At 34.4% G+C, this 26880-nt stretch overlaps 1 protein-coding gene and 1 long non-coding RNA gene across 5 annotated transcripts in view; one reads left to right on the top strand and one right to left on the bottom strand.

The window, feature by feature from the left end:
- The window catches only part of LOC144378020 (uncharacterized), a 30061-nt gene extending 3672 nt beyond the window's left edge, over positions 1-26389 (top strand). Inside the window, exons 3-4 of the long non-coding RNA XR_013439450.1 lie at positions 23199-23265; positions 26260-26389. This is a non-coding gene — a long non-coding RNA (uncharacterized LOC144378020). The remainder of the gene's footprint in view (positions 1-23198; positions 23266-26259) is intronic.
- Mctp2 (multiple C2 and transmembrane domain containing 2) overlaps positions 1-26880 on the bottom strand; it is a 220093-nt gene that overhangs the window by 164002 nt on the left and 29211 nt on the right. The window lies entirely within an intron of this gene.

Below are 26880 nucleotides of genomic sequence, written 5' to 3'. Positions count from 1 at the left end.
CCTCCACAAAACAGATTTTTCTAAGATCAAGAACTCCATGTTTTTTGTTCGCCTATCCAACTGATTTCAGGAGAAGATATTGAATCATTGAAAAGAAAAGTCCACACATCAGGGTTCCTATGGCCTGGTGAAAGTCAGGACATTATTCTCTACAAGGACCGTCAGTACAAGATGAACTCAGTTCCTTCAGTGAGAACCATGCAATGCTGGAATCAAGGTATTGGGCTCTAGAGACCAATTCCAGGTTAGAATTCTTCTCTGCTTTGTTACATTCTACTGAGATGTTTGAGAGCAAGTAACCGCACTAAGGCCAAGTTTTATCACCTATAGCTTGAGAATTAGATTACCTAGTTTACAGATAGAACTATAAGCATAAATCATAGTATCTGCTGAATTAACATGTTCAGTCAAGGAAAGCTATTTTTATCATTATTGCTATTGTCATTATGCCTACTTTCGATAACTTAGTCAAGTTACGTAAGAGCTCTATATCTCATTATTGTTCCTACTTCATAGATTAACTTAATACTAAGTATTTCTGGGACTGTGGTAAGAACTGAATGAATTCGTTCAGCTAAGAACAGTGCCTATCATGAATAGTGTTTAATACAATTTTATTAACTACTCCATAGTGCATTATTCTGACTTTAAATATTCAAAATATTTTATAATCTTTTGCTGACATTGAAAAATTTATTCTAAACAGAAACTTGTATTTCACATTAGCAAAACACAAATACATTATCCAAGTCATGTACTGTACCTTGCAGATATGCTACGGTGCATGGTTCCTATGTTTACTTATAAATATTTTCCTTCAATTAGCATGCAATAGAGGTGGGAGATATAGCACACTACCTAACACAGGAGAGGACTTTGAGAAAGGAAAAAGCCAAGCCAACAGATATATCTGGTACATTCACCATGTGACAGGCACCATAAAGGTCCCAGGACACCCATCACAGCCTTGAGAAAAATATCCTAGGAATGAGAAACGAAAGAATACAAATAAAAGCTCTGAGCAAAAGAATTTATACCAATTCCAAGCTAATTTCAACCAGATAGTTTTTGACCAAAAGAAACATTATTCTGATCGACTAAAAATTGAAGGCAGAGGAAAAAACAACAATTTAAGTAACTAAAAGGTTGTAATGAAAGCAATGTATTAGAAATATAAAAAGGAGAGGGTAGCCAGTCACAGGTGGCAAGAACAATGGGACTAGGATTGCTTATAACACATGTGCTATGAAGTCTCTGACCACAAAGACAACAGCACATGGGTGGGATGAACAGAGTACACTTCAGGTGGACAAGGAGCAGTAGATGGCAACTTTGACGAGTGTAGCAATGCTCAAGACTCACTCATGTGACAGAATATGATGAAACACTGTGATGTGTAAAACAGTCAAGTAGAGGATTATGGATTTCAGACATGTAATGAGAGTGAGAGTCAAAGACACAGGCAGGCACATAGATATCCCCCAGATTCAAATCCCACATGATTTCACAGAGATTGTCCCTGCACCTCCTGGCACAGTCTTATCAAGAATGTGTTTTCAAAATGCTTATTCCTGACCTCCACCAAATAAAGTGAGCCCAAGTCCCAAGAATTTCCCTGCTGAATACTGCACAGACTCAAGGTTACCTATCCAACTTCCAGAGATGCTTACATTCCCCTTCAGAGGAAATGAGGGAAAACTGATTATTTTATGGGAAGGCTGAGAAGAAATAACCTCTCATACAATGGAGAGGTTTTGAATCTCCAAGAAACAACAACAACAACAACAAATAATAATGTGATGGAAAACAGAAAAGGTTGAAATGAACAAAAAGCATCTCTGAAGAATGCGCTCTCTGTGTGAAAACATTGATTTTCCATGTAAATGGTCCCAGTGAAATACATAGTCTCCATCTCTTTTGGGGGATCAGGGGGAATTGGTAGAAATGGATACAATATTGGAACATTGCAACATTTTCAAGAGCTAGTTCAGGTAGAAGCAGGGATGTGCTTAGGATCACTGGATGCTGGAGACAACAGTTTCATCATCTTAATTTAATAAATATATATTAAATATATTTTTTATTTTTAAAATCACCTCAAAGGAAAATAGGCATTTCTTCCCTTTCATGTATACTTTTGTAACTTTAGCACACATAGAGATTTGTTTTATAACCATCACAATAAGAAGGATCTTCCCCTTAGAGTTATACCCACCTCAGAACCCCCCATCCAATAATAATTGATCTCTTCCTCATCATTATAATTCAATCTTTTTGAAAATGTTTTATAAATAGAATAATAAAAAAAACAGTTTTTTTGCTCAACATAAGACCTTTGAGAATCACACAAGTTGTTGCAGGAGTCAGTCATTAATGAATATTCTTCACTGCTGAGAGTATTCCATGGTCTGAGTGTATCAGAATTTATCTATTACACCTTAATGGACATATGAGTGGTTTCCAGTTTTGAGCTCCTAAAAATAAAACAGCTGTAGAGTTCAGATGTGTAATTTTCACTTTTCTAAGGGGTGTGATAATGGGAACCTTTTTATGTATTTATTTGCTATTTTTATGTGTAGTTTAGCAAACTACAAGACTTTTACCCAATTTTTTAAATTGGGCTGCTCGCTTTCTTTTTACTGATATATTTTGGGTACAAGGCCTTCCTTGAACACATAACTTGTAAATATTTACCATTTTATAGATTGACTTTCTTTTATTTTAATGATGTCTTATGATACAATTTTGGTTTTTAATTTTCAGTTTTCAAGCTTGATGAAGGTTAGCAGATACTATTTTTTATTTTATGGAAAATACTTTCTGGGTCAGTCATGTCTCCAAACTTATTGTTTAACTCCAGTTAACAAAAGTTTCTCTCATTTTCAACTAATAATTTTATAGTTGTACCTTTTACATTGAGATTTATGATCTATTTTGTGGGAGTTTCTACATAAGGTTTATGGTTTCATCAAAGTTCCTCTTTAACATATGGATGGCAATTTTTTTCTAATATCGTTGCTTCATTTTTCCACTGAATTAATCTGCATTATCCTGAACATCAAATGCCACATTCATGTGGGCGTGTTCTTTGGGTCTATTCTGTTCTAGGAATCCATGTGGCTATCAGTTTTTCAGTGCTACCTTGTTTTGATTACTGTGACATGCTAGTCTTAAAATCAGGAAGTGCAACTCTTCTAAATTCATTATCTCCCTACCTTACTTATCTACTCTAGTTCTTCTGTTCTTCTGTATAAATTTTAGAATAATTTCATCTATATATGCCAAAGAAAATCCTGCTAGATTTCTATCGCATTGTATTAACCTACAGATGAGTTTGGGAAGTACTGACATGTTTACTAGGTTAAGTCTTCCAATATAAGTATATTGTATTGCTATATATTTAGATCTCCTTTGGTTTTTTCATCAGTATATTCTGGAGTGAGCTTACATATCCAGTATGTTTTATTAGACTTACAAGTATTTCATTTTTGTTGAAATGAGAGCATATATTTTTCATTATTATTTTCAATTGTACAATGCTAATGTAGAGAAATAAAATTGAATTCTGTGTGCTGACCTTGAATTCTTTTTTAAAAAATATTTTGTTGTTGTAGATATATGCAATATCTTTTTTATTTATTTATTTTCATGTGGGGCTGAGGATGGAACTCAGTGCCTCACACATGCTAGATAAATACCCTACCACTGAGCTACAACCCCAGCCCATGACCTTGAATTTTTTTTAACTTGCTAAATATACTTAGTTTTATAATTTTTATTAGATTCCTTTGGCTATTCTATCTTGAAAAAATCATGTTTTCTGTAAATGGGGATATTTTTATTTTTTTCCATTTTATATGATAAACCTTCATTTTTTTGCCTTATTAAACTGCTTAAAGACTTCCTGTAAATGAGAGTGAAAGTTCTTATAATTTCTCTGATCTTGAAGAGAATGCATTCAACCTTCCATTATTAATTAAGATGTTAGCCTTTTATCAATTTATTGACTTCTTCCCCCAAGAAAAAAGTTTTGCTTTAATTATTTCACTATTTTCAACATCATACATGTTTGCTTATGACTTTATGACTTCCTTCCTTCTGTTTGACATTGGCTTCATTTTCTCTTTTGACTTTAAGGTGGTAGCTAAATTCAAAAGGTGAAAAACTATAGCCCAGCAAATAAGATCCACAAAAACCACCTGTTTTTGCACATAAAGTTTTAATGAATATAGCCACACCCATCAGCTTACACATTGGCCATAGCTTCTTTTGTACTTCAATGGCACAGTTTAACACTTATTATATGCCTCAAAGCTTAAATATATACCATATGAACGTTTACCAAGAAAGTTTGTCAACCATTGGTTTCGAATGATTGATCTGAGCCCTTTATTCATTTTGAAAATAAAGTTTAAAACTACATATTAGCTGCATTCCATAAATTGTGCTATATGGTATTTTCATCTAGATCAAAAACTTGTCTAATTTACTTGAAACTTCCTCTTTGAGCCATGTATTACCTGTAAGGATATAATATTTCCACTTTCATTTTTAAGTTTTTCCTTTTCTTGGTTTAGCTCATTTTTATTCCTTCTTGCATGTTTGTGTCTCCAATATTATATAGAGCAACTTAGATATAGTACAAGGTACTTTTAAAATTGATTTTAAAAACATGACAGTGGAATGCATTACAATTCTTACTACACATATATACCACAATTTTTCATATCTCTGTTTGTATATAAAGTATGTTGACACCCAATTTGTGTCTTCATACATGTACTTTGGAATATGATGTCTATAACATTCATCATCCTTGTTAATCCCCTGCTCCCTTCCTTACCCTCCCACCCCTCTTCCCTATCTACAATTTATCTATTCCTCCCATGTTCCCCATCCCTACCCCATTATGAGTCTGCTTATATCAGAGAAAATATTTGACATTAGTTTTTCTGGGATTGGCTAACTTCACTTAGTATTATCTTCTCCAATGCCATCCGTTTACCTGCAAATGCTATGATTTTATTCTCTTTTATTGCTGAGGAAAATTCCATTGTGTATATATGCCACTTTTTATTCATTCATCCACTGAAGGGCATCTAGGTTAGCTCCACAATTTCGCTATTGTGAATTGTGCTGCAATAAACATTGATGTGGCTGTGTCCCTGTAGTGTGCTATTTTTAAGTCCATTGGGTATAGACGGAGGAGATGTATAGCTGGGTCAGAAACTCTGTGTCTAATAGAAGAAAAAGTAGGCCCTAATCTTCATCATGTGGGATTAGGTCTCACCTTCCTTAATAAGAGTACTAAAGCGCAAGAATTAAAACCAAGAATCAATAAATGGGATGGAATCAAACTAAAAAGTTCCTTCTCAGCAAAAAGAAACAATCTGTGAGGTGAACAAAAAGCTTACATCCTGGGAGCAAATCTTTACCCCTCACACATCAGATACAGCACTCATCTATAAGGTATATAAAGAACTCAAAAAGCTAAGGACCAAAAAACAAATAACCCAATCAACAAATGGGCCAAGGACCCGAACAGACACTTCCCAGAAGACAATATACAATCAATCAACAAGTATATGAAAAAAATGTTCATTATCTCTAGAAATTAGAGAAATGCAAATCAAAACTACTCTAAGATATCATCTTACTCTAGTCAGAATGGCAGCTATTATGAAGAAAAACAACAATAAATGTTGTTGAGGATGTGGGGGGAAAAGGTATACTCATATATTGCTGGTGGGACTACAAATTGGTGCAGCCAATATTGAAAGCAGCATAGAGATTCCTTGGAAATCTGGGAATGGAAGCAACATTTTTAAGTTTTTCTTGAACCTTCCTTTTTGAACTAGGTTTTAGTCAAAAATAAAGTGTTAATTTCCAAATATTTGGAGATTTCTCAGATATATTTTCACTAATTTCTAGCTTAACATCAGAAAACACATTTTACATATGATTTCTATTATTTCAAGTTTGTTAAGGTTTGATTTGTGACCCAGACTGTGGCCTATCTTGTGACTGCTCCTTATGACCTACAATTACTGTTGGGTAAAGTTCCATAAATTTCCATTTCATCTAGTCGCTAGATGCTTCTGTTCTACTACATCCTTGAGGATTTTTGACTACTACTTCTACTACTGGGAGAAGAGAGTTAATATTTTTTAACTACAACTACATATTTGTCTATTTCTCGCTTTATTTATATAGTTTTTTCTCTGTATTTTGAGGCTCTGTGGTTAGTTGTGTATACATTGAGAACAATTATGTGTCTTGCTGAACTGACCCTTTGGCCAATGTGCATTACCTGTCTTTCTTCCTCAAAATTTTCTATGTTTTGAAGTTTGTCTTGTATTATTTTAATATACCCATTCCAGTCATCTTTTAATTTGTATCTCTGTGGTATTTTTCCACCTTTTGCTTTTGAGCTACCCATACCATTACCTATATCTTACAGAAAGTATACAGACGAATTACATAAAATGACCTAACTATCTCTACCTTTTAGTTGGTTTCTTTAGACCATTTATATTTAATATTACAATTGATTTATTTGTTTGGGGGCCTGTTTTACTCTTTGCTACCCATTTATTCCTTTGTTTTCCATTCTTCTGTTTCTCCTTTTCCTACATTCTTGGGGGTTATCTGAACTTTTTCTTATTGTTCCATTTTGTCAATTGTAATTTTGACTGTACTTCTTTGCACACATTTTTAGGGGTTGCTGTATGGGTTACAACAGGCATCGTTAGCTTTTCACACCCTACTGAGAATATTTTGATACTTTAATTGGAATAAATAAGACCACTTGCATTTGTTTTCTATTGCTATCATAAAAATTAATGAGAAACTTAATGGCGTAACAAGATAAATTATCCTTCCGTTCTAGAGGTCAGAAGTCAAAACAGTTCTCAGTGGGCTAAAAATCAAGGTGCTGTGAAGGATGCGTTCCTTCCTGGAGGCTCTGAGGAGAGTTCAGTTCCTAGATATTCCATTCCTAGGCAGAATTCCATTCCTAGGCAGAATTCCATTCCTAGGCAGAATTCCATTCCTAGGCAGAATTCCATTCCTGGCTGTGATGAGCAAGGTCCACATTGTTGCTGAATGTCAGCCAAGGGCAGTTTTCAGCTTTCAGAGGCTGCCCACATTCCTTGACTCATGGCCCATCCCTCCATCCACAGAGCCAGAAACAGCAGCTGAAGTCCTTCTCGGTGGCACATCACTCTGACCAATTAGCTACCTTTTCCTTTTTGAGACTCCTGCTGTTTGATTGGGCCCACCAGAAAACTATATAGACTACCTCCCTATCTCAAAGTTTATAGTTTGAATTGCATGTACAAGTCTTTTTTGGCATGAAATACAATTTCAGAGGATCCTGGGTTTAGGATGTGGGGATGGGTATAAGGGTGGGCAGAGAGATTGTTGTATCTACCATAATACCATGAAGCTCTCCAATCTGATTAATAAATTGTCATATATTAATCTATATACATTGAAAATTTTCATAGACAACGTTTGCCTGTTTATTTCAGCCATGAACTATACTGACTATAATTTAAAAGAATTATTGTATTTATCATTTGTTCCATTCTAGATACTCTACATTTTCTTCTTGCACCATTTTTCATCTAAGAAATCTCGTTAATTGATTATTTTGTAGTAGTTCTGCTAGCTCCAAATTCTTTAATTTTTTTCCTTATGTGAGAAAACCTGTTTCACCTTGCACCCTTGAATAGTATTTTAGCTGAACATTTGAACTTTTGCTTTAGAACTTTAAAAATGGGGTGCCATTTCCTTTTAGTCTCCATGATTTCTGACATGATATCTCAGTCATCTGAATCTGCTGTCCCTAGGATTCATGATTATTCACTCAAAACATTTATATAATAGTTCCTTTTACATAGTATTTTTATAATCATGTGTTGATTACCTTCTTTCATATAATTCAAAATTTTTGTCATTGTTCATATGTCAATAAGGATTGTACCTAGGGCATTTTCAATGTTTTCTTATGAACCTGTGGTTTATTTAAATTTATGGAGAATGTTGATATCATTGCCTTAGGAGGCATTTGATCTGGTTAGCCTCTAGACATAAATTACAATCTAGTTTCGGTGGGCTCTGATTATTGTGTCAGTCTGCTTTTTATAAGCTATGCAGACCCATTTGGATCTTCTTTATACTGCACAGCATAGAGATAAGTCTGGGACTCCAGTGGAATTCTATTTCAGTTAGCTTTTTTCACTATTGTGACAAAAAGACCTGACAAGAACAATTTTAGAAGAGAAAAAGTTTATGTGGGGGCTCACAGTTTTGGAAGTCTCAGTCCAGCAAAAGCAGTTAACAATGTAAAACTGCAGGGGCCAAAGCAATGGAACAAGGGAATATCTTAAAGTGGCAGTTCTAAACCACAAATTTGTTTTGTTCTTCTTTTAAAATTTCTAGATCTTTTGGCAATGATTATAGAAGTGGGTTGTTTCTGGGAAGAAAAAAAAATGGTAGACTTATATCCTGTTCAGTGGTATTTTAATTCTGGTATTCCTTAATCCACTTGTGATATTAACTTTATTCCATCTTATCCAGAACCAGGGCTATTTTAATATGTTTTGCAAATGTGTTCTGACCATAATTTCCAAATGCATGTAAGCAGTACAGAACCATGTGTATTGAATTGCAAACATATAACATAAAAACCTGTGCTCAGAAAAAATAAGGTTCTTAAAGATGTACATAAAGCTAACACACTGTTGGAATATCTCTTTTGTCCATAAAATTGCTATTCCTTCAATATACAGTGTGTTCTCCAGAGTAAAAGAAAACTTAAAAAAAAAATAAATCAAAGATTAGGTTTGAAGAAAAGCATGGGGAGAAAAATCCAATTATTTGAATATTTTAATATATTTAGGTTTCCTTAATTAAAAGCATACTTAAAAAGAAATGTGTTATCTGTTCCATTTTATATTAAGACACAAGTTCACAGGTTATTGTTCTGAACACCGAGAGGGCTACATATTATAATGTAAACTGTTATAACTCAGCAGGATAAGGATGGTTGACAACAATTAAGTGAATATTTCAAAACAGTTAGCAATGTGGATTTTGATGTCCCCAACAGAAAGAAGTTATAAATGTCTAAAGCTACAGATATGCCAATTACCTAATCTGATCATTACACGTTGTACACAGGTATGGAAATGTCACACTGTACTCTGTATGTATGAATACTCTGTGTCAGTTAAAAGTCTTAAAATTTTAAAAATACAAACATAGCCCAGCCCAGTGGCACAGTCCTGTAATCCCAGCGGCTCGGGAGGCTGAGACAGGAGGATCACAAGTTCAAAGCCAGCCTCAGCAAAAGCGAGGTGCTAAGCAACTCAGAGACTCTGTCTCTAAATAAAATACAAAATAGGGCTGGGAATATGGCTCAGTGGTTGAGTGCTCCTGGGTTCAATTCCTGTTACCCCCCCCAAAAAAAAAGAAAAATACAAGCAAAAATGTAGCCCACACTCCATCAAGCATCAGGACCAGAAGCACCATCTAAATAAGAAGCCTATGTACTACCCTACCCGATAAACTTCAGCTTTCACTTAATGAACAAAACAGCGTTCAGCCTTCTCCAAACCACTAATGGTAGGATAAGGACTTTACAGGAAACATCCCCAAGTCAAGGAGCCTAATGGAAGTTTCATTTATTATGGTTTTAAACCAGACACCCTCCCCAGCTGGCTGCTAGCAATTGCCTAAATGGAAAAAGAACAATGAGCCTTTTAAACACCAGCCACAAAGTGTCTGATTGAACCTGGACCAGGATGCTATCTGAATAAGAACCATCAGGAAGGAAAGAGTGTCTCAAAATGACAAAAGCCAAGTTTTGAAGAGCATATCACAGTTGTTCAGTAACACTGATGCAAACTGTGCTTCTCCAAGTTCTTCTTAAGTGTAAACTGAAACAGCAATTGCTTTCACAATCTAAATATCAGTTCAAATGAAAGAGCAGCGAGCAATGTTTTCTACCATTTTTCTTTTAAATCAAGTCATCTCCATCTAGAATTCTGGCAGGACAGAAAAATCCAACTAAATATATAATTTGGGAAGTTTATCTCATGAGAAGGGGAGGAAGAGAGAGGATTGTACTGTGAATACCTGGTGCTCATAGTTTCTGTCAACTTTCAAATTAGCCAGTATAAGAGTATGGGTACTAAACCTCTGAGATGAAAAATGCAAATTTCTTCAGCACCTGTGGTTCACTTGGTGTCTAGAGAAATCAAATCACTTTGAAAAGCTAAGTAGCAACCTGCAACCACACCAAGGATCACAGACTTGCCATTCCGCTTTCTCTTATTTTATGGTCAAAAATTCCTTGTTAAAATCCAATAAGATTGTATTAACATTAAATACTAAACCAGAGGGTTTAGATACCATATTCCCTGCTCTGAGGTCTGATCTTACCTGATTTTTCTTGTTCTAAGTAATTTTAAAGCCTTTTAGTTTACACATAACCCTGCTATTTTCCATATGACTCTCTTTATTATGATTTCAGACCCTTGGACCTGTACTCAAAGACTCTCAGCTTTGGTATTTCCCCATGAACTTCTGATGCCATCATTTTATACTTAGTTTTCTTTTGTTCTTTTTTTTTCTTTTTTAACTATACAAACATATGGTAGTTTTTATAACACACAGATACTGGTGATATAACCCATGAAATAAAAACAAATCCTTGGTACATCTCTGATGATTCTTTCATCAAGCCTTGCTAGAAGTAACTTTATCTTAAAATCATATTTATTACACCCATGTATTTTATTGAATATTTAGGGATATATACACATAGAACAAATTCTCATGATTATACACATTTTTTATAAAAGTTATAAGTGGTATATTACTACATCCTCTTCAATCAATATTACTGGCAGGAAATTTTATCCACAATGATAAATATAGTTTTATTAAAGCCATTTTAAAAGATGCATAGTATTTCATTGTGGGAAGATCTATAATTTATTGATTAATGTTCCTTCAGATGATACTTAAGATGCTTACCTTATTTTACCACTATGGAGACTTAAAGAAGTTTCATAGACTCTTCTGATGCACATTCCAGTTTCTCCCATAGTTTTTAAGTCAAAGATAGATGTCTGATTAGAAGAGATTGAAAATGTGTGAAGGATGTTTGGTTGTCAGAAGGGACATGGTAAAGGAGATAATTCACACATTGTATGTGGACATTAGGACTTGAAAGATATCCCCCTGGATAGATTTGTCTTGCCCAGTTTACCAATAAGGGCCCATTGAGAAACACTAAATGTCAGATAAATTCTTGGTTTGTAGCTTATGCATATCTTAAACTTGACTAGCAAGGTATTGCCAAACTGCTCTACAAAGAATATTTATTAATTTGAATACCTGACATCAGCCAACGAGTCCCCATTGTGCAACATCCTGGCCTGCACCTCATGTTGTAAGACTTTATATCTGCTAACCAAGAATTGTAGAAAGAAACCCAAAATCATATTTATTTTAAAATTATTCCAAGAATCACATTTTTAAAAACATTGGTGAGTTGAATTTAACAATATCTTTCATGTACTTTAGGTGTGGAAAGTGTAGGATTTTAAAATCCTCAAGGCTACAGGTTTCTTAGGAAGGTTCTAAAGATTTATTTTATATAACCATTTACTCTACTTGTTTATAGTTTATATACTCTATTGTTTATAGTTCCAGATAAGGATTCTATTTCATTTTTTATTCATATGGATAATCAAATTTCAAAGAACCTATTATTACAAAGGCTTACACCACCCCCAAAGATTTGCAATGTCATCTCTATCAGGTGCAAAATTTCCATATATGAAGTCTATACCTGGTTTCCTATATCTGTGTCATAACATAATAGTTACTGCTATAGATTTAAACTAACTCTTGGTATCTAGGAAGGTAAGCCACCTATCTTGTTATTCCTTCAAATTGTTTTTTATTTCTTTGTATTTCATGTAAATTTTAGAATTCATTTGTTTAACATTCCTACTACTAAAGAAAATTCTGATTGGCAATGCCTTTACACATTGATCTGATAACATGATTCATGATTTTGTAAACATGATTCATGATTTTGTGTCACCTTAGCAATGAAAATGGTTACTTTCTGTACATCTTTTTTTCTTTTTTAAAAATTTTTACCCAGGAGTGCCCTACAAATGCACCACATCCCCAGCCCTTTTTTTATTTTATTTTTTTTTTGAGACAGGATCTTGCTAAGTTGTTTAAAGCCTCACTAAGTTGTTGAGGCTGCCTTTGAACTTACAGTCCCCCTGAGCCACTGAGATTACAGGTGTGTGCCACCACACCTGGCTTATACATTTTTTAAATAATAGACTATTTTTAGATCTAGATTTAGATTTACAGAGAAATTATACAGAAAGTACAGAGGAGAAATTAACTATTTAATTCCTCTTTCTCCTAATCCTCAACAGTTTACCCTGTTATTTACATTTTTTGGATCAGTATGGTACATTTGTTCCATCTGGAGAACCAATACTGGCCCATTATTAACTAAGGCCCATGGTTTAGGTGAGGATTATCTCATTGCATTGTACACTTCTATGAATCTTGACAAATGTATAAGTCATGTATAAGCTACTAAGTAATATCAAAGTAGTTTCATTGCCTTAAAAAAATTCCCTCTGTTCCATCTATTCTTCCTTCTCTCCTTTCCCATTGAGCTCACAGAAGCCACTGATATTTTTATATTCTCTGTAGCTTTGCTTTTCTAAAACACCATAGTGTTGGAAACCCCACACTGTGTAACCTTTTCAGGCTAACTTCTTTCACTTAGCAATGTGCATTTAAGTTCACTCTTCTTTTTCCATAGCTTGATAGGACATTTCTTTCATTACTGGAAAATATTGCACTGTATGCACCATAGTTTATCCTGTAGCCTACTGAAGGGCACCTTGGTTACTTCTAATTTTTTGGCAATAGAAATAAAACTGCTACAAACATCTATGTGCAGATTTTTTATTCATTTAGCAAACACCAAGGAGGGTTGTCTCTGGATTATATGATATCAAAGTAGTCTTCATTATTTTAAAATTTCCATAAGAGGCATCTTGCCCATATTTTGCTCAATCAGTGCCCAGCCATCTTAGATTTGTAGTTAATACTTACATTTTATCTTGATTTACTAGTATATAGGAAAGTAGGTTTTTATGTGTAGATTTTAATTCCAATCATTTCATTGAAATCATTCTAACACTAAAAATTTCTTTTATAATCACTTACAGTTCAATGTAGATGACCAAATTACTTTCAAATGATAGTTCTGTTTCACCTTTTCTAAGCTACCTATTGTTTTTTTTTTTCCTTTCTGCATGATTGAGGCTTCCAAATCAACACATAACAGTACTTATAATGGTAAGCATCCTTGTAATATTCTTTGAAACATTTTAAGGATATGAACTTTTCTTATTTTACTAACAGTTTATAAGATGATTAAGTATTGAATTTTTTAAACATTTTCCTTTATTAGTTGATCATATTTTCTTATTTCATCTATGAATGTAGTATATTACATTGATATTCCAACGTTAAACTGTATCTGAGATAAATTAAAATAATTATTTTATTTGTATTACATTTTAAATACCATTACCAAAATTCAGATTGAAAATATTTTACTTAGAATTTATCCATACATGTTTACATGTAATATTGACTTGCAATCTTTTGTTGATCTTTTTGATTTGAGAGTCAAGATTATAAGATTTTCAAGGGAAAATTTAAAAGTGAAATTTTGGAAGTGATTGCTAGAATTCACCTAAACGCATGGCTGTGCATGAATTGTTGGGGACAACAGTGATTTAGCTGTTAAATTCCATTGCTGATTTTAAGTTATTGTTTTATGTATCTTGGAAATTTTATGGGAGAGTGTAGAATTTTATCGAGGTTTTCAAACAGAGTCCAAAATATTTACAGTATTGCTATTTCATTCTTTGCCCTATATAATGTGTCCCTATTATTATTTTTCATATTATTTTGGGATATAATAAAAAGAATAGATAAAACCAAAACTGTTCCTTTAATGATGCTCACAAAACTGACAAAACTATGTCAAAACTGACAAAACTGTGACAAAACTTGCCAAAACAATGATATTTCTCTACTGATTTTTAAATCAATTTTATCAATATCTATCTTTATGTTTCTTGCAAGTTAATTTAAAAATATGTTTCTTGCAATTTAATTTAAAAATATGTTTTTTAAAGATAAAGGACCCATAATAGGCAAGACATCTTAGATAAAAATAAATTAAGTCTGAATCTTCAATGACTCAATATTATCATAGAACTTCAGTAAAGAAGGTATTGCTTCATTGGTCCCAGTACGCCCAATTAGATAATGTAATAAAAAGGAAGCACAGTCAGTGGGGAAAATACAAGAATATGGGGCAAATAATATGGAGCTTCAAATTTTCTCACTATTGAAAGTTTTAATGTATTATCAAATGTATTTTTATTTAATGAAATAAAAATACATTTGATAATAGCTTCAAAACTTTATCTATTATGGGCATATAAGAATACAATTTACCTTTTCATATTGACCTTATACTCACTTGTCATGCTGAGCACCATCAGTCTTTCTAAAAACATATTTGTTAACTATTTTCAGGTTTTGCATTCATAAAATCTCACAGTCTATGATTAATGAGTTTCCTTTTGTGCTAAAACTTATGACTCGTTTTTTTTTTTTTTCATTGTTAAATACAGTGTTGATGGGCATCCTTCTATTGCAGTCTGTCTCGCAAGGAAAAGTTTTTAACTTATGTTATATGATGTTTTCTCTAAGCTTCTTTTTTGGTGGGTTTTTTTTATTGTTGGTTGTTCAAAACATTACATAGTTCTTGATATATCATATTTCATACTTTGATTCAAGTGGGTTATGAACTCCCATTTTTACCCCGTATACAGATTGCAGAATCACATCAGTAACACTTCCATTGTTTTACATATTGCCATACTAGTGTCTGTTGTATTCTGCTGCCTTTCCTATCCTCTACTATACCCCCTTCCCTCCCCTCCCCTAATAAATTCTCATAAGGCTAAGGAAATTTCTGTTTCCAGTTTGATAAGAGTTTCTATTGTACAAGGAACTCACTAGATAAATGCGTCTTCTGAAAACTTCAAAGTGAACATATATTTTTCTCTTTCTCTATTAATGTGAGAAATTGTAGTGATTTGCAAGTATGTGTTCACCCTTGCACTGCTGAAATAAACCTTACTAAGGTAATATTTTACATATTTCTGGATTCTATTTGCTAATGTTTCTTAGGATTTTTTTTACCCCTATATTCATAAGAGGATAATTATAACTTTCTCTTTGTAATATCCTATCATACTTTGTTAGAAATCAGAGAGGAACTTCATCTACCTCTATCATTTTCTTAGTATTTGCATAAAATTGTGTTTTTCTAATGTTTAAAAGAATGTACCAATGAAGTTCTCAGTGAATTTCTGTGTGAAATTTTTAAATAATTCAATATATTTAATAAATATCAATCCTTTCAAGTATCTCTTTCTTCTTTGACAATTTTGTCAATTTTTGTTGTGGAGGATCCATGTCAAGGTATTGAATTGTTTGAGATAAAAGGTATTCATAAAATCCTAATTTTCAGTTAGTAAAATTAACCCTTTTATTACTTGTATTAGCAAATGCTGTGTCTCCAAATTAACTGAATAATTTTACATGTTTATTTATTTTTTCCTAAATTTAAATTTTTCTTTGTTGATTTATTGACTTTTTGATTCTTTCTATGCTCTTTAGATTTATTTGCTATTTTTTCTAAACTCTTGCAAAGAAAAATTAATATTGACTTTCAGATTACATTTTTCTTGTTTATCCATTTAAAATTGTAAATTTCCCTGGAAACCCTGAGATACTTGCATCCCACAAATTTTGGTGTGTTGTATTTTCATTATCTCTTACTTATATTTCCTAATTTCCAATTTAAACTCTTCTGTGACATACATTTTTAGAGACAGTGGTTAATTTTTATACAGAGATTGACTGTCTTTGATTATTGACTTATCTAGCTTTATTCTTGAGAATCAAGTTAGAAAGCAAATCTATATTTTCAGTCCTCTGAAATTGATGGCTCCTCTAATGGCTTAGGCTATGATTAACTCTGTAGTTGCTGGAATCCGTACATGTACACGCCATTATGTTGAAGCTGGTTGCTGTGTTGTTTAGATCAGTGTTCAGATTCTTTCCTCTTCCTGTTCTAGCAGTAAGAAGACTGGCCTTGAGAAATAGTAATGGTAATAAATGGATGGCAATGAATAGAGGGGATGAGAAAGTGTGTTCAGGATGGAGTCCAACCCAATTAGAACTAGTATCATTCACTGAGAAGTTCATATTTTGAATGGATAACCTGAGCGCAGCCTTGATTTCTTTGTTTCAAAAGTCCAGTTGTGAAAGCCAGGTTGGCAGTTGGACACCTGACCGTGAAGCCAGGTTGGCAGTTGGACACCTGACCGTGAAGCAAAGAGGTCAGACTGGAGAGACTTGTTGAGAAAATTGGCATTCAGATGACAACTCAAGGCATGGCAACAGAGAACATTTCCAAGAAAGATATAAGATGAAAACATGGAACTACTTTTAAGGAACATTTAAGGGCCAGTTAGAGCAGAATAAACTCACAAAAGAAACTAGAAAGAATAACCAAAGAAAGTGGGGAGAGGTGTGATATCATCTTATGACAAATAGAACCCAAGACAGAGAAACCAAAGGAAGGGTAGGTATTTGGAAAGGAAGTGGTCAGCAGCACCAAATGCTGCTTGCAGACCAAGTCACAAAAAATATTGAAAATCCCCATTTGATGGAATGGAGGTAGTTTGTAATCCTGGTATGAGTGTCTTGTTGGCAAGCTGGGGGCAAAGCATCTGACAGGAGTAGGTTGAGAGGAGAGTGTAGGAGGAGGAAATGGAGACTACCAATTAGATCACCTTCACAACTGGTCTGAAGGGGAATAGAGATGTAGGTCACTAGGGGGGATTTGATCATGTTCAGAGGAAGACAGTCATATTAAAAGCACAGAGTGTCTTCATTGCAGTGATCTGTCACTCCTGACTGCTCCCATCATTTGCCAACACACACATACCCAGAAGTGCATACACTCTCTTGATCTTCTTATCAAAGTAGTTATTATCTGACACCCAGCTATAGATCCAAGTTTTCAAAAATCAAATACTGTCAACAACTGCAAAGTCTCACCAAGTGTAAATGAAGGTAATTCACTTCTTCACACAACTGAGTTTATTGGCCCCATGTTAAACCACAGACAAATGTCTCCATTAGAAAACAAGTCAAACTTAAAGGTCCTGCCTAATATTATTATCACATTTAAAAGTTTCCCTTCTCTAGAAATTACCTGCAGAAACAAAACACACCTAAAGTATTTTCAGGGCTTCCGTGGCAGATGAGACACTAATTTCTACTATCAAATGTTATTCAATCTGGATAAGGAACTATTTTAAAATATTAAATGTATTGAAAGATTAACTGAAAATCAACATTAATTTAGAATATGTAATGACATACATTCTTAAACCATTTCTGATGTTAAGCAGAACATATTTAATAAACTGTGTATATTTTTGAGCCACCAAATCAACAAAATTTTCAAATATCAAAGTGAAGTCTTTTAAATAAATGATTGTAGCTACCAAAAAGAAAAAACTTATATGAAAATATCTGTATTTTAAATAAATATCTCACACACTTTATCTTTTACTTGCTTCTAAATCATTGAGTCAATAGTTTCTTTCATAACATAACCTTTCAAAACATGTACCCAACACACACCTATATCAACAGAAGCATCACACACCTATTGTTTACATAGAGAGCAATCCTCCCAGCATACAGGAAAACTCAGTAATTCCAACATCATATAGACAATTTTACTGATAAAGTCTAGAGATTGGCAACACATTTCAAAACATATTCAAAGATACCCTGAAGATAGTCTCTATAAAAATTAACATATCAAGTTTTTTTTCAATTAAGATGAATCAAGAATCACAGTGTTAAATAAATATCAAGAAATATAATTTTTGGACAGCCTGATCTATGCTATCTCTTGAAAGATTTCTCAAAATTGTTCAGATGGGAAGGCTCTGGTAAATCATTAGTTCCCTCATCTACATTAAGAACTATTTAACTAGAAGAAAAAGAATCTTTTTATATACACATTCTCTCTCTCTTCCTCTCTCCCCCCTCCCAACACACAGCATATGTACATAACCAAGCATAACTAAATAATTTTTATTTCTTTTCCAATTTTATTATTTGTTGAATAATTCATTTATTCAATAGATATCAGTGGCATCTAAGTAACCAGGGGATATGCCAGCCTTTGGGGATATATCAGTGAACAAAAGAGAGTACTTGATTTCATGCAACTTATGTTCTCCTTGGAAGAGACAGACAATAAGCTAATGCATATTTAATATGTTGGCTGATGGTAAGAGAAAGAGCAACATCAACGGGAAGGGCGGCTGTGCACAGCCAGGCTGCCTTTTCTATACCATGCATAAGGGAAGCTCACCTTGGAAAAGGGCACAGGGTAAAGACAGATGAAGGATAGAAGTCTCTCACACCTTAGGTCCACAGGGCAGAGTGGGAAGCTCACTTGGGAAGACTAAGAAATAACAAGAAGGTTAGTGAGGTCGGGGCAGAAGCACACAGGGCAGAGTGGGAAGCTCACTTGGGAAGACTAAGAAATAACAAGAAGGTTAGTGAGGTCGGGGCAGAAGCAGAGAGGGGAATCAGTCAGAGATGAATTCAAAGGGGCAGGATGTGTATCAGTCAGGTCTATGTAGTCACTGTGAGGGTCTTGGCTTTTACTTGGAATGGGCTGTAAAGACCCTGGGGGTTTAAAAATCTATGCCAAACAGTCTTTACTGGTTCCTGCTATGTGTCTAGTCCTGTGTTCATTGCTTTACACATATCATTAATCTTCTCAATGATTTTATGCAACATGTATTTTACTACAACTTTACAGATGAGGACAACGCAATGGGTTCAAGTTACCAGTGTCAGACATTGGACCCAGGGCTACGTAACTCAGTATTGCTCAATCGGGCATTCCTGGCATTTGGGCTGGGGATTTTTTTTGTGTGTGTGTGTGTGTGTGTGTGTGTGTGTCATAGGAGACTGTCTTATACATTATAGGATGGCAGTGACCACCCACAGCTCACACCTTTTATGTGTCAGCAATGTCTCTGGCATCATGACAATCAAAGACATCACCCACGTTTCCAAAAGTCCCCTACAGGAACACTCCTTCCACTGGCTAGAACCACCAGCGCTGTCCCTGTCCACACCTAGAACTTTGTTCTGCCTCCAAGACTTCATTCTGCTATCAGAAAGGAGGCAACTGGAATGATCTTCATAAGGTTGATGGGTGACCTGAACAGTTTAAAATTGGACTATTTTACCCACATTTTTAGACTTTTATGATAGGCACTCTCCCTTGAACTATGATAAGACAGTACTAGTGTTAAATATCAGAGTTGGAACATAATTTTCTATCCCAGAGAATACACAATATTCTTTAAGTAGAGACTTGAGCTCTGAGAATCCTTGGGGTAATAAAACAATTGCCTGAGGACTTTGTAATATAATAGGCTCTATGGAAAATACTTAGAGATAAGAAGATTTGGCTCAGATCCTTGGGTATATTAAAATGTTTCTGGAGGGGAAAACCCCACGTGAAATACTAGAAAACAGTCTGCAGCAACACATAATCATATATAATCAAAAATGCTATTATCGCCACATGAGAAAGCTTACATGAAAAATGCCCCAAATACTGAGATCAGTCTTCAATAAACCTTTATAAGGTAATCATTGAAAGCATGTGACACAAGATAAGTAAAATGGTAAAGATAAATCCATTATTATCTATCTATATGATCAGTTATGCTCACAATTGAATTTAAAGACCTAAACACCAGAACTTGAAAATATGCCCAATTTTTCATAAGGCAATTATTTAAAAAGATGACTAAATGATAAAAAAGTTTGTAGGGGAAAACTTTTATTATTATTTGTTGAAATCATCAATTATGTTTACAATTGAATTGAAAAGAGCTTGGAAATCTGCAGCAGTAGGGGACATTTCTTTTTTTAAAATTTTTTATTTGTTTTAATTAGTTATACATGACAGTAGAATGCATTTATGCACTTTGATATATCATACATAGATGGAATATAATTTCATTTTTTCCGAGCATACATATTGGAGAATCATATTGGTCATGTAGTCATGTATATACATATAGAAATAATGTCTGTTTTATTCTACTATCTTTCCTTTCCCCACATCCCATTCCCCTTCCCTCCCATCACTTCCCTCTATCTAATCTAAGGTAATGCAATTATTCCCTAAGTAGGGGATATTTCAATGGGAACTTTAGAAATAGCACATGAAGCTACCCTAAGAAAACCAATGTTGTCAAATCACTTAAAATCCCTTATATTAATAACTTAAGCATTGTTAAGTTTTGCATCAATCCATCTTTGATTCAGAATTGGAAATCTGACAATTCTGCTTCTCTTAGGTTCTAAAAACCTATCAACAATATATTATACACAGAAGAATAAAAATGAGAATCACTTTTATTAAAAATGATTTTCTCAGGGCTGATTTTATTCAGTTATCCCCTTAAAATAAAATCAACAAATATGAAAGTGTCATCTGAGTACCTACTGGTTTTCATGAGAGAAGCACAAAACCTGTCCACAAGAAGTTTACAATCTAATGGCAAGAATTCAGTGGAAAACATACATTGATAATTGTATTTTTAAATGCAAAAAATAAATAAAATACAAGAATAATTCAGTGGACAACTGGTAGTATTTAATTTATATAACTCATATACCAAAATACAAGTTCTGACACTATTCAAAAAGGTATTTGACATATAAACTATCCACAAGGTGTCATTCTGACTGGAGTGAGATGAAATCTTAGAGTGGTTTTGATTTGCATTTCTCTAATTGCTAGTGATGATTAATATTTTTTCATATATCTGTTGGTTGATTGTACATCATCTTCTGAGAACTGTCTCTTCATGTCCTTGGCCCATTTATTGATTGAGTTATTTGTTTTTTTGGTGTTTAGCTTTTTGAGTTATTTATATACCCTAGAGATTAGTGCTGTATGCATACAAATAACAACAAGTGTTGGTGAGGATGTGGGGGAAAATGTACACTCATACACTGCAGGTGGAACTGCAAATTGGTGCAGCCAATATGGAAAGCAGTATGGAGATTTCTTGAAAAATTGGGAATGGAACCACCATTTGATGCAGCTATCCCTCTCCTCGGTCTATACCCAAAGGATTTAAAAACAGCATACTCCAGGGACACAGCCACATCAATGTTTATAGCGGTACAATTCACAATAGCTAAACTGTGGAACCAACCTAGATGTCCTTCGATATGTGAATGGATAAAAAAATGTATCATATATACACAATGGAATATTACTCAGCATTAAGAGAGAATACAATCATGGCATTTGCAAGTAAATGGATGGAGTTAGAGAAGATAATGCTAAGTGAAGTTAGCCAATCCCAAAAAACCAAATGCTGAATGTTTTCTCTGATACAAAGAGGCTAATTCATAGTGGAGTTGGGAAGGGGAGCATGGGAGGAATAGAAGAACTCTAGATAGGGCAGAGGGGTTGGAGGGGAAGGGGGGCATGGGGTTATTAATGATGGTGGAATGTGATGCTCATTATTATCCAAAGTACATGTATAAAGTACATAAATTGGTGTGAATATACTGTGTATGCAACCAGAGATATGAAAAATAGTGCTCTATGTGTAATAAGAATTGTAATGCATTCCACTGACATATATAAATAATAATAAAAAACTATCCACAAGGAGTCAGTAAATGGATGAAACAAAGAGAGGGGACTTTCTGGAAAAAAAAAGAATAATATAGATTTAGAAAGAAAACAAAATTAAAGTAAGTCTAAATCAAGATCTTTACCATTACCCTTGAAACTAAATGACCTTCTGTAATGACCAAGAAGCAACAACAAAAGACAAACTGACAGTACAGAGTGCTGATGTGGATGCAGAGCATCTGAATTCTCATATTGCTCATAGGATCGCAAATTGGTACCAACACTTTGGAGAACTGTGCAGCAGTTTCTTTCACAATTAATACACACTTAACAGATGATCCAGTAATCCCACTTACCAGTATTTATTCAAGAGAAATGAACATAGATGTCAACATCAAGACTTTCACATGAATGCTTAGGAAACCTTACTCAAATTGTCTAACACTTAAAAGAATTACCTAGTAAATGGATTCTTAGAAATATGGCCCATCCCTAAAATGGAATACTAATCAGCAATATAGAGCAATGTACTTCTCATACACAAAACACAGGACTATGAAAGCATTATGCTAAGTGAAAGAAGCCATATATGAATGGGTATGTTTAGTATGATGCCATTTTTACCACATCTGGAAGATGGTAAACTATATGGACAGAAATACAACCAGTGGTTGTAATCAACTATAAAAAGGAAACAGGAACTTTGGTGGGAGTGATAGAAACCTTCTAAGTTATGGTTTGTAGTGGGGGCTATATCAATTCAAATCTTTTGAACTCAGATAACTGTATATGTAAAAAGGAGGGGAATTCACTATATGCACATTTTACAATAAACCTGATGACCCCCAATTCAAAAAAAAAAAAAAACCCAAACCAACTGAATTTCAGACAAGTAACAAGCAGTTCTTTCAAATGATTTCTAGGTGGAAATGATGCAATCACCTGAGTACTTCTGGTCTTGTCAGTCATACCAGTATGGACACATCACCTGCCACAACCACCATTAAATATGTTACAACATATGCTTCAAACATAAGCAACTCCTTTGCACAAAATTTCAAAATGTTTTACATTGTTCTGAATAAGATATTGCATTTACTTAATTTTTTTTCTGACTATACTTTCACTTCTTCCCTCTAAAAGGGAGGACAAGTAAATTGGTTCTGACTCAAATGCCAAATGCCAAGCATGTTAATAAACATTTCCTGTTGACTCTGTGCTTCTTTCGGACCTTCCCTGTTTCTCTTGCTATGCTTACCCTGCCCTTCTGCAGGAAACGGTCTCCCATGTTGGCTGGCAATACCTCCATGTGGGCAGGAAGAAAACACCACAACTTCAAGGTATGTGTATTTTTAAACTGAGTTACACTTATTGATAAACTTAATATGCAAACCAGTTCACTCATTTGGCAACAGTCACAGAGGCAAGAATTTGTGCCAAGAACTATTCAAAATGCTGAGAATACAACAGCAAGCAAGACAGAGTGAGTTCCTGAACTCTGGAAGAATATATCCTAGAGGAGGAGACAGACAAGACATCAAACAAACCAAAAAAGATACTCAAAAATTCACACAGGGAAAGGTGCTAATAAAGAAACCTGCTGCCAGCAAAGGGGGAAGAATGTGGTCCCCTCACCGTTTAGGTAGCAGTGATTCAGAAGCTACTCAGAGCTTCATGGTGCACAGAGGTATTCACAGGCCACACACTCTCAGGATCATCCTGTGTGCCATGGATCTAGAGACTATGGGGCATGTGTGTGCATGTACTCCTAGCACATCTGGCTTCAGATATTTAAAGATGATATTTAGTTTTACAAAAAATATTCTTAAAAAGAAAATGCAGAATGAACATAATATTCATGAGAAGCATAAGTATCCCCAGCATGGTAATTATACTCCTAGTATGAGATTTTACTGAAATAATTAAGTGATTAAAATTGTTGAATTGCATGTTCAATCACATTGCTCTTACTACAAATGAGTGAATAAATTAAGTGAGCAAAAGTTTTCTTATATTTTATAACTTTAAGAATGCTGTATCTAATTTCACCTTCATCTCCCTTGGCCATTTTAAGTGCACCAATAAATAATAAGTACTTAGTAAATTTACTGAGTTACTCACTGCCTCTATGGTTTACATTTAAAACAGTCATCCTTTTTCTTTTCTTTCACTTCTCAGTATGGAACCCAGAGCTTCACACAAGCGAGGGAAATGCTTTACCACTGAGTCACACCCTCAGTCACCCCCAGTTTGTTTGAGACAGGATCTAAGTCACTCGGACTGGACTCAAAATTGTGATCCTCCTGCATCAGCCTCCAGAGTAGCTAGAATGACAGGTGTGCACCACCACACATGGTTTCCTTGTTTTAAGCATCTCTCAATGCAAATCATAGTGTATATATGATAAGTTTTGAACTATGCTATGCAATTTACAGGTAAATAAATGCACACATGGAACATGTGGTGTAAAATATTTATTAATAGAGGTCTTTATTAGTGAAGCCTTTACATGGAGACCTTGACTTTAAGACCCTACCCACTATGTCCAAGTCCATGTAGTCCCCTACACAGACTCAGTCCCTTTATCAGCCTCACTGTGCCTTCACCATATGTATAAAATCCACAAAGTATTTTTGGCAATAAAGTTGCATGAAAGCAGTCCATGATAAAATTGAAGGAAAGGGCACACACTATTCTTGTAGGAATAAGTATTTTGGCAATCACATTATCAGAAGACAGAGTTCTAATGTTGCTTTGTCTTGAGCTTCTCATGCTCTCATTTCTTTCACCCAAATTTTTCTCTTTAACTTTTTTGATTTTCTTTTGTTGGCAGTGCATAATCCAATCCTTAAGGAAAAGGAAAAAGAAAAGCACTGATACTAAGTGAATCAATACTTAAAGTTGAGGACTTACTAAATGACAATCCCTGTCTTAAATAACTTAAATACAGCAGAGAACGTGGAAGAACATCAATCATCAACACTACAGCATAAACAGGCTCATTTTGATAAAAAGTGTGCATAAAGAGGGTGAGGAGCCTGCCCCAGGGCACACAGACCATAAGTGATAGATCCAGGATTTGAACCCAGTCCACCCAAAACCACAGCCTGCTTTTTTAATCATGCTGTAAAACCTCCCAAATCAGGGCATGTGATCCGGTGGGTAAGCCAACTGCAGGGCCCTAGGGAGTAGGCAAAAGCAACTCACTTTGGCAAGCAGAAGTGGAGCCTATGACTCAGAACAGGTGAGAAACTTCTATGACGTCCCAAGTGTTAGCACCAAATAAAAGAAGCAACAGGGAGAGAATCAGCCTTCCAGGGAAATTACTCTCACAGATTAAGCTCTTGATAAGAAATGGTTTGAGAGTTCAACTGACAATTCAAGGCATTGAAAACTTGAAATAACTTCAGCCTAGCCAATGTGGACCCTAATTATTCAAGAATCCCTTACTTGTGAACCATCTCCTAAAATGTATTCACAACCATAATCAGCACTTCCATGAACCTTCTCAGACACATGTGTGGGGAAGTACTGGTCACCTGGCACTGGTGTGTTCCCATATAAGACCAAGGAGGGTCGCATTCTGCCTTCTGGCTTCAGCTCTCATGCTGTAAAGAGGCATCTTTTCTGCAGTTTTTTTAGTCCCATTTCTCCTTACTTATGTCTTTTTTTTTTTTTTTTTGGTGACTTCACTGTTTAAAATGGTCCCCAAGCATAGTGTTGAAGTACTGTCTAGAGTTCTTGAGAAAGTTTTGACCTGCCTTACAGAAAAAGTATGTGCACCCTTTAACCTTTGTTTAGGCATGAGAGACACATATAATTCATATATATTATATATGTGTATTCTATATATAATATGCACATAAGTCATATTTATACATATAAGTATTATATATTACATATTGTATTATAGTAATACATACTTTAGATGTATTATGTATAAATACCTATATTATATAAACATTTTATTTTACATATAAAAACATTTACATAAACTATACATGCAAAGCCATATATAGATAGATAGAGCCCCTTCCACTTTATCTCTGCTTCCTACTGCCCATGAGGTGAACACTTGTTCTCTACCACATTCCCACTGCCATGATGTATTATATACAACCAGAGATATGTGTATATATGTGTGTGTATATATATATGTATATATGTCTATATATAATATATTTAAAATGTCTTTAAACAAAACCACTTATAAAACAAGGTTATGTGTTAATAGATGCATTAAACTTCTGTGACCTGAGTTTCACATGAACTGAAGTGTACATTTCTGCTAGGACAATGGTTTAGTCACTCATTCTGTGTTGTTGTCTTTTCAGAACATAACTGTCAGGACGTCTGGGACCAAATAAATGTAATCTGATGAACACTGTCCCATCAGTATTCCCTCAAAGCTAAGTGTATCATGTGTCCTTCCTTGTTTAATTAACAGGCTTATTGACATAAAAGATTATCATGAGTCTATTTTCCTCAATAAAGAAAAATAAGAGATCTTCTCCAGAGGGAGCTACGTGTACAAGTCTATTTGTTCTACAACTAAAAGAAGAACACAAACCTTTAAAACATGCTTTCAGAAGCTTTCCACTTTCAAAAGCAATGGATATTCTGAATGTATTTAAACATAAACCCTGCAGCTATGACTTTCATAAATCTTGAATCGCTATTAGATTTGTTTGCACAATTAAACTTAAAAATAACAGTGAACTCTAGATAGGGCAGAGGGGTGGGAGGGGTAGAGAGGGGGCATGCGGTTAGAAATGATGGTAGAATGTGATGGACATTATTATCCAAAGTACACGTATGAAGATACGAATTGGTGAATATACTTTGTATAAAACCAGAGATATGAAAAATTGTGCTTTATATGTGTAATATGAATTGTAATGCAGTCTGCTGTCATATAAACAAAAACATTAATAACAAAAAATAACAGTGAGTTT

Source organism: Ictidomys tridecemlineatus, chromosome 5 (genome assembly GCF_052094955.1).
Source record: "Ictidomys tridecemlineatus isolate mIctTri1 chromosome 5, mIctTri1.hap1, whole genome shotgun sequence".
Classification (NCBI taxonomy): domain Eukaryota; kingdom Metazoa; phylum Chordata; class Mammalia; order Rodentia; family Sciuridae; genus Ictidomys; species Ictidomys tridecemlineatus.
Note: the sequence above shows the minus strand (reverse complement) of the source record. Positions and strands in the feature narration are given on the sequence as shown.